Here is a 7780-nt window from a genome sequence, read left to right on the forward strand (position 1 = left end):
AATCCCTTGAAAACCCTTGTGTAAGTATGTTAGCACAGCTGAAAACAGTTTGCTAATTAGAGAAGCTATAAAACTGACCTTCCTTTGAGCTAGTTGAGAATCTGGAGCATTACATTTGTTGATTCCATTAAACTCTCAAAATGGCCAGAAAAAGAGAACTTTCATGTGAAACTTGTCAGTCTATTCTTGTTCTTAGAAGTAAAGGATATTCCATGCGAGAAATTGCCAAGAAACTGAAGAGTTCCTAAAACGGTGTGTACTGCTCCCTTCAGAGGAGAGCACAAACAGGCTCTGACCAGAGTAGAAAGAGAAGTGGGAGGCCCCGCTGCACAACTAAGCAACAAGACAAATACATTAGAGTCTATAGTTTGAGAAATCGCCGCCTCACAGGTCTTCAATCTGGCAGCTTCATTAAATAGTAACCGCAAAACGCAAGTGTCAACGTCTACAGTGAAGAAGTGATTCCTTGATACTGGCCTTCAGGGCAAAGTGGCAAAGAAAAAGCCATATCTGAAACTGGCTAATAAAAGGAAAAGATTAATATGAGCAAAAGAACACAGACATTGGAAAGAGGAAGATTGGAAAAAAGTGTTATGGAAAGACGAATCGAAGTTTGAGGTGTTTGGATCACACAGAAGAACATTTGTGAGATGCAGAACAACTGAAAAGATGCTGGAAGAGTGTCTGACACCATCTGTCAAGCATGGTGGAGGTAAGTGATGGTCTGGGGTTGCTTTGGTGCTGGTTATGTGGGAGATTTGTACAAGGTAAAAGGGATTTAGAATAAGATAGGCTATCATTCCAGTTTGCAACGCCAGGCCATACACTGTGGAAGTGCTTGATTGGAGACAATTTCATCCTACAACAGGACAATGACCCAAAGCACACCTCCAAATTATGCGTGAACTATTTAGGGAAGAAGCCGGCGGCTGGTATTCTATCTGTAATGGAGGTGCCAGCACAGTCTCCAGATCTTAACTCTATTGAGCTGTTGTGGGAGCAGCTTGACCGTATGGTACGCAAAAAGTGCCCATCAAGCCAATCCAACTTGTGGGAGCGGCTTCTGGAAGCATGGGGTGAAATATCTCCAGATTACTATTACAGATTATTATTAATAATTATTATTATTTCAAGTAAAAATCATTATTTCTAACCTCGTCAATGTCTGGACTATACTTTCCATTTATTATGCAACTCATTTGATAAATAAAAGTATGATTTTTCATGAAAAAGACAAAATTGTGACCCCAATCTGTACTGTAGTGTATATATATATATATATATATATATATATATAAATTCTTGCTTTTCCTACTAATTGGTACACAGAAAGAGAAGATATGAAAAGGCACATTACTTGTAATGTATCTGTAAAAAAATAATAGGTAGCAAATGTAAAAAAACAAACAAACAAAAAAACTTATGGGTGAAAACAGCCTTGGTATCACTGGTATTTTTCTAGTCATCATACGGAGATGTATTTAAAAAAATAAGGTCTGGAAGTGTGAACAGTTCAGTTGTCCCATGACTTACAAATAAACATTCGATAGCCTGCAGTCAGAGAAAATGTGCACATGTCAGTAATAAAAAGAAGTATGCTATTTGAATCTTGGGCCAATTAAAACGACACATGGCAGAGTAAAAGTGGAATAAAAGTCTTCTAAACATCAGTTCTTCATTGTTATTGAAAGGATCCTTCTAATTGCTGATTTCCTTCCTCAACTGCAGTTTCTCAGAAGACTGACTGTGTATAACCAGAAAATGGTGCTTACAACAGAAAGACAAGGACATCACAACAGAAGACCCAAGAATTCATTGTGGTGTTAATATAACAAAACAGGCCCGGAATGCAACAGAGAGGGATGACGCAGTGGTGACTTTACACCGCATTTATTATTTACACAGGTTGATATAGTTGGGTGTGGGAACTCAACGTAAGCTCCAGGGGATACAGTATATTCAGTTTGAGCACACTCAATAAACATGGATTCAGGATATATGTACAATGACCTTAGCTCTTATCAGCACATTACCCTGAGAACCACCCCGGAAAAATACTCCCTTCACAGAAGAAGATGTAACCTGTTGGTTATAAGCAGTGTCGGTCCTCAGTCCCATCCCACCCTGAGCAGTTGGGATAGCTGAATATAACTAGCGTCACCCTTAAATGGATACTACGCCCTTAGGTACTGCATAACGCAGCAGGAGGCAAAGGGCCAGTGTGGCCTCAATTTTGACCGTCGTCGTTGGCAGCTTGACCATGTAGCTCAGACTCAGGGTCTTGACCGATGGCGTCTACGGATTGCCCACAAAGCTCAAGCTTGCGATTTTGACTGACCGCGTCTTCGGGTAACTCAGGTTCTTGACAGGCAGCGTCGGCGGGAGGCTCACGGGATTGATTTGACTCACACACTTCACAGTCTGCAACAAACTCACTTGCTCCTTCAGTAGGGAGGCTAATGTCCCACACCCCTGCGCATACGTCTGCTCACTTCTGCTTCTTGGCTCCAGTCCCTCTGTCGATGTCCTACTCTTTTATATCTTCATGCTGCACAACTCTTATCAAATGACATGGTGTTTCGCTGAATTTCTTCCCCTGAGGAAAGTTGTCCAGTTCTTTAATCCCAGGTAGTTTCCTTGACCAGCAGAGGGCAGTGTTCTCCTACTAGCCCTATTAGATCTGATGGAATCAGCATGCTGGTATTTCCACAACAGAACATGAGATGTTCTTCCCCATCCTGAACTATATACAGTATGTTTAAAAAAGAAAAACTTCAGTAATAAAAAAGCTGGAAATATCTGCAATCTGAATTAGCACAGAACAATCCTTATACCAGGAGTCCTAGCTGCCCAGACATGGAGGTTAGTCCAGATAGTGGCGTTTCAAGTTAGATTTTTAGTCTAGCTGCCCAGGCATGGATGTTTTTAACCTAGATAGTGGCATTTTAGTTAGGGACCCGGAATATTGAGATTTACCTTGCCGTTTGGTTTCCGGGCTTACATGCATTGGACAATTCATAAACTAAAAATCTCATTTTTTCATATAGCAGTAATGCAGTACCAGAGTTCCTTTATACATTGATGGCATTTAGTGTGCGGCTGTATCCATTTTGTATTTGCTAGGTTTTTTCAGCTGGCACCTATACACACTTGTAGGATGTGCAGGTCAGTCTTTTGAAATATTTTCAGGTTATTTCTGTGACCATTGTGGGTTTTTCTGTCATTAAACGAGGGGTACCAACAATTTTAACCATGTGTGTACATATTAAATGATTATCATTGTGTTTGCATTCATTGAGGTAGATGGACTCCGTACTACACGATCTTCGTGCCCCAACATATTCTCCCACTGAGATGTTTCTGACTGTGTTTGGGGTGATTGCTACGAGCATGAAGTAGTGAATTCCCTGCATAGACTTCCTGTACAGCCCTGAAGTAACATCAATTTTTTCACAATCTCCAGTGTGAATCAAGTCCAAAAAGGAGATTGACTCCTCCTGGACATTGGACACAAAGACCAAGTTTGTGTGCCTAAGGGGATGAACGTAAGAACTGATCTTATGTATTCCTTGTAGACGGCTGCGGTGACTTTGGTCTTGATAAAACACAGTGGAGCTACACCAGCATATGACATGGTTCCTAAACCATCACTGATTGTGGAAACTTCACACTAGACCTCAAGCAACTTGGATTGTGGCCTCTCCACTCTTCCTCCAGACTCTGGGACCGCGATTTCCAAATGAAATGCAAAATTTACTTTCATCTGAAAATAAAATCTTGGACCACTGACCAACAGGCCAGCTTCTTTAGCAATGACCTTTTGTGGGTTACCCTCCTTGTGGAGTGTGTCAATGACTGCCTTCTGGACATCTGTTAAGTCAGCAGTCTTAACCAAAATTGTGTAGCCTACTGAACCAGGCTAAGGGACTATTTTAAATGCTTAGGAAGGCTTTGCAGTTGTTTTGTGGTAATTATTCTAATTTTTGAGATAATGACTTTTGGGCTCTCACTGGCTGTAAGCCATAATCATCAACATTTACAGAAATCAACATTTGAAAGAGATCCCTCTGTGTGTAATGACTCTATATAATATATAGGAATAGATCCCTCTGTGTGTAATGACTCTATATAATATATAGGAATAGATCCCTCTGTGTGTAATGACTCTATATAATATATAGGAATAGATCCCTCTGTGTGTAATGACTCTATATAATATATAGCAATAGTACACTGTGTGCGTAATGACTATATAATACTAGGTGTAGTACCCGGCGTTGCCCGGGATAGTAACTATCTCTCTGTCTCTCTCCCAGTCTCTGTCTATGTGTCACTGTCTGTCTGTCTCTTTTTCTGTCTCTTTCCTTGTCTGTCTGTGTCTATGTCTCTGTCTGTCTGTTTCTATTTCTCTGTTTGTATTTGTATCAGTCTATCTGTCTCCATCTCTGTGTTTGTCTGTCTCTCTCTAAGAGAGGAATATACGAGGGCACCACGGCTGAGGTAAACGGGATCAGGCCACAGGCACACACCTATATGATATAATCCGTGAAGCAGAGAAAGGTGGTGTGCGACAAATGGGATCACCAAACGTTATGCAGAAATTACAAATTATCTTTATTAATATGAAACACCAAAATTCTATTAAAAACACTCCAAAGAGTGAAAAAACACAAACAATGGGGCTAGCATATAATAAAGCATTATAAACCCCCCGAAAAAAAACCCTTATTTCAGATAAATAGCACCATGGAACTTGTATTATAGACCCTCACAGGGAAATGACTTAATTGAGTGTGTATATAGGGACACTTGCCTGCAACACAACAATAATAAGGAAAAGCATGAAAGCAAAGCTGCAGTGTGACCACAGCCATGCTGAGATTGAGCACATGCACAGAGAAATAAGTTTAAAGAGTGTCTGTCTCTCTCTCTCTGTGTATGTCTCTATGTGTGTGTCTGTCTGTCTCTCTCTTTCCCCGACTGTCTCTTTCCCTGTCTGTCTTTGTCTGTCTCTTTCCCGGTCTGTCTCTTTCCAGGTCTGTCTCTTTCCAGGTCTGTCTCTTTCCAGGTCTGTCTCTTTGCCCGTCTGTCTCTTTGCCAGTTTGTCTCTTTCCAAGGCTGTCTCTTTCCAGGGCTGTCTCTTTGCCCGGCTGTCTCTTTGCCCATCTGTCTCTCTTCAGGGCTGTCTCTTTTCCCGGGCTGTCTATTTGCCCGGGCTGTCTATTTGCCCGGGCTGTCTTTTTCCAGGTCTGTCTTTTTGCCCGTCTATCTCTTTGCCTGTCTGTCTCTTTCCAGGTCTGTCTCCGGTCTGTCTCTTTCCAGGTCTATCTCTTTCAAGGTCTGTCTCTTTGCCTGTCTGTCTCTTTCCAAGTCTGTCTCTTTTCCCGTCTGTCTCTTTCCAGGGCTGTCTCTTTCAATGGCTGTCTTTTTTTTTCGTAGTAAATAGCTGAATCCGAGAGGAGCAATAAACAATAGGATAAACAAGACCTAAAATATAACGTTTATTAGATGTACATAAAATGAGCGAAAGCTCACAAGGTGAGTAAAAACAATAACAAGCACACAGCCAATAGTGGTGCTATAACAGGGCATATATTAGAGCCCAAGTCAAATCACCCTTGGTAGAAAGTTACACTAGGTGACAACCTTCAGAGCAGCTAATGAGCCTCCTATGATTTACCCAGAGGATGATAAGACAAAAATAGAGACACATACCTCCTTATTGCCAAAAACTAGGGGCCACAGTGGAGAGCAATTGTGTCCCAAAACAGCTTCTTATGGATCAAGAAAACGTAAATATCATTCAATCCCCTATAGGGAACGTTCTTACCAGATCCTGAAGAGGTGGCAGGGCGACTATACCAGATTATTCAGGTCTCCTAGGGGAGCTGTAAATCAGCTCTTCAAATCCCACAGGAATGCCACGAAGGAAAACTCCATATATATGTCAGAAACACTCACTCCCAACGCGTTTCTTGGGGATCAATCATCAGGGGAGTATGGGTGAAAGGCCTTGGGTACTGCTCAAATATTTCCAATAGTGCAGTAATATCATGCCCAAGACACTAAAAGGTAAGACAAAATGTATAATATAAGCCCAAAGCAGCATATTAGAAAGGCCTATCTAAATGCCCCATAGACAAGTAACTCACCGCACACAGCGTGTGTCATAGTGAACCGTTTCAAAAGTGCCGCGCTGGCGTACCGGAAGCATGCTCCATTTATATCCCGGCGCATGCTCAATGGCACAATAATACTCAGTGACGTGCATACCAGGATGCATCAGAACCGGAAGTGCACGTCACCGGGCGCCGTGTCTCACAAGGAGAACGTAGCCCAATCCAGTGACATCATATCCTGGAAAACCGCTCGCGCTGAAAGAATAGAGCGCGTTGCCACTCTGTTCCCAGGATTACCCCTTAACCTCTCATTACTATCGCAAATATATCTCTTCTACCTTTTATGTGGATGTCTGTGTCAGGGTTAATATTGATACACTGCCATGCGTAGCCTTTTATGCCTACCATGCGGCGATTTGCCGCCAGCATGTGTAAAATTTTGAATGGCCGTTCTGTATTTGTGAGAGCGCATATTGGTTGCGATGGCAACGCGCTCTATTCTTTCAGCGCGAGCGGTCTCCCCTAGGAGACCTGAATAATCTGGTATAGTCGCCCTGCCACCTCTTCAGGATCTGGTAAGAACGTTCCCTATAGGGGATTGAATGATATTTACGTTTTCTTGATCCATAAGAACTGTTTTGGGACACAATTGCTCTCCACTGTGGCCCCTAGTTTTTGGCAATAAGGAGGTGTGAGGTATCAACCGGCTGTATTACAAAGGGCCGGTATGTTTTGCAGAAGCGTGGGTGCTCTGCAATGTGAAGCTGGCTGGGACCTGTGGTTCCACAGGATTGCATTACATGCAGAGCCATGGAAGGGTGTGTGATGCTGATTACACACTCCTTACCACCTGTGGGTGTGGCTCCATGGGTTAAAGCAATCCTGTCTCTGAACCTGGGTGAAGTGTGTCTAGGGCAGTCTAGAGAGAGACTGGCTCTAGATTTCCAGTGTGTGTGCTGGAAACAAGTGAGAGCAGAGCCAGGAGCTCTGGGTGTTTCAGCCTGCATGGAGGCTGAACACAAGGCTCTGATATTGAGTCTGAGGTGAGTGCAGCCAGGCCAGGGCTGTAGGGCCGAATCTCTCCAGGAGGAGAGACAGACAGGGGTCTGCAGAGGGTGCTGGAAGGAACCTTGGCTAGAGTTGTACGCTGGCAGGAGCCAGAGAGTGGGGAAGTTGCTAAACTTCTATTATGGACTTATTGTTTATGTTTGAGGGCAGTTTATGCTGAGTGTTTTTAAATAAACTGCCAGAATTTCTATGAAGAGACTGTGTACGTGTGTTGCTGAAGCTACCTCACACCGCTGCAAGCGAGTGAAACCCCCACGTTGCAGGGCGCAACGTTCACATATGGTGTCTCGAATGCGGGCATGCGGTCTGGTTTCTAGGGGCAACACAGCCTGGTTGCTAGGGGCAACGGCCTAGGACATATTCCTGTGGATACGGACTGCTTGCGGTGGGTCGGAGGGTCCACGAAAATTTTTTGAAGCGGTTTGCGGTGGATCGGCGGGTCCACGAAAATTGTCTGCGCACTCAAGCAGCTGGCGGTGGATTGGCGGGTCCACGAACAGGGACAGCGCTCTCAAGCACCTGGTGGTGAATCAGCCGGTCGTTGGGGACCCGTGCTGCAGTGGCGAGAGTCCAGCGACTGGAGGTTCCAGGCC

This window comes from Anomaloglossus baeobatrachus, chromosome 12, assembly GCF_048569485.1.
Source record: "Anomaloglossus baeobatrachus isolate aAnoBae1 chromosome 12, aAnoBae1.hap1, whole genome shotgun sequence".
In the NCBI taxonomy this organism is placed as follows: domain Eukaryota; kingdom Metazoa; phylum Chordata; class Amphibia; order Anura; family Aromobatidae; genus Anomaloglossus; species Anomaloglossus baeobatrachus.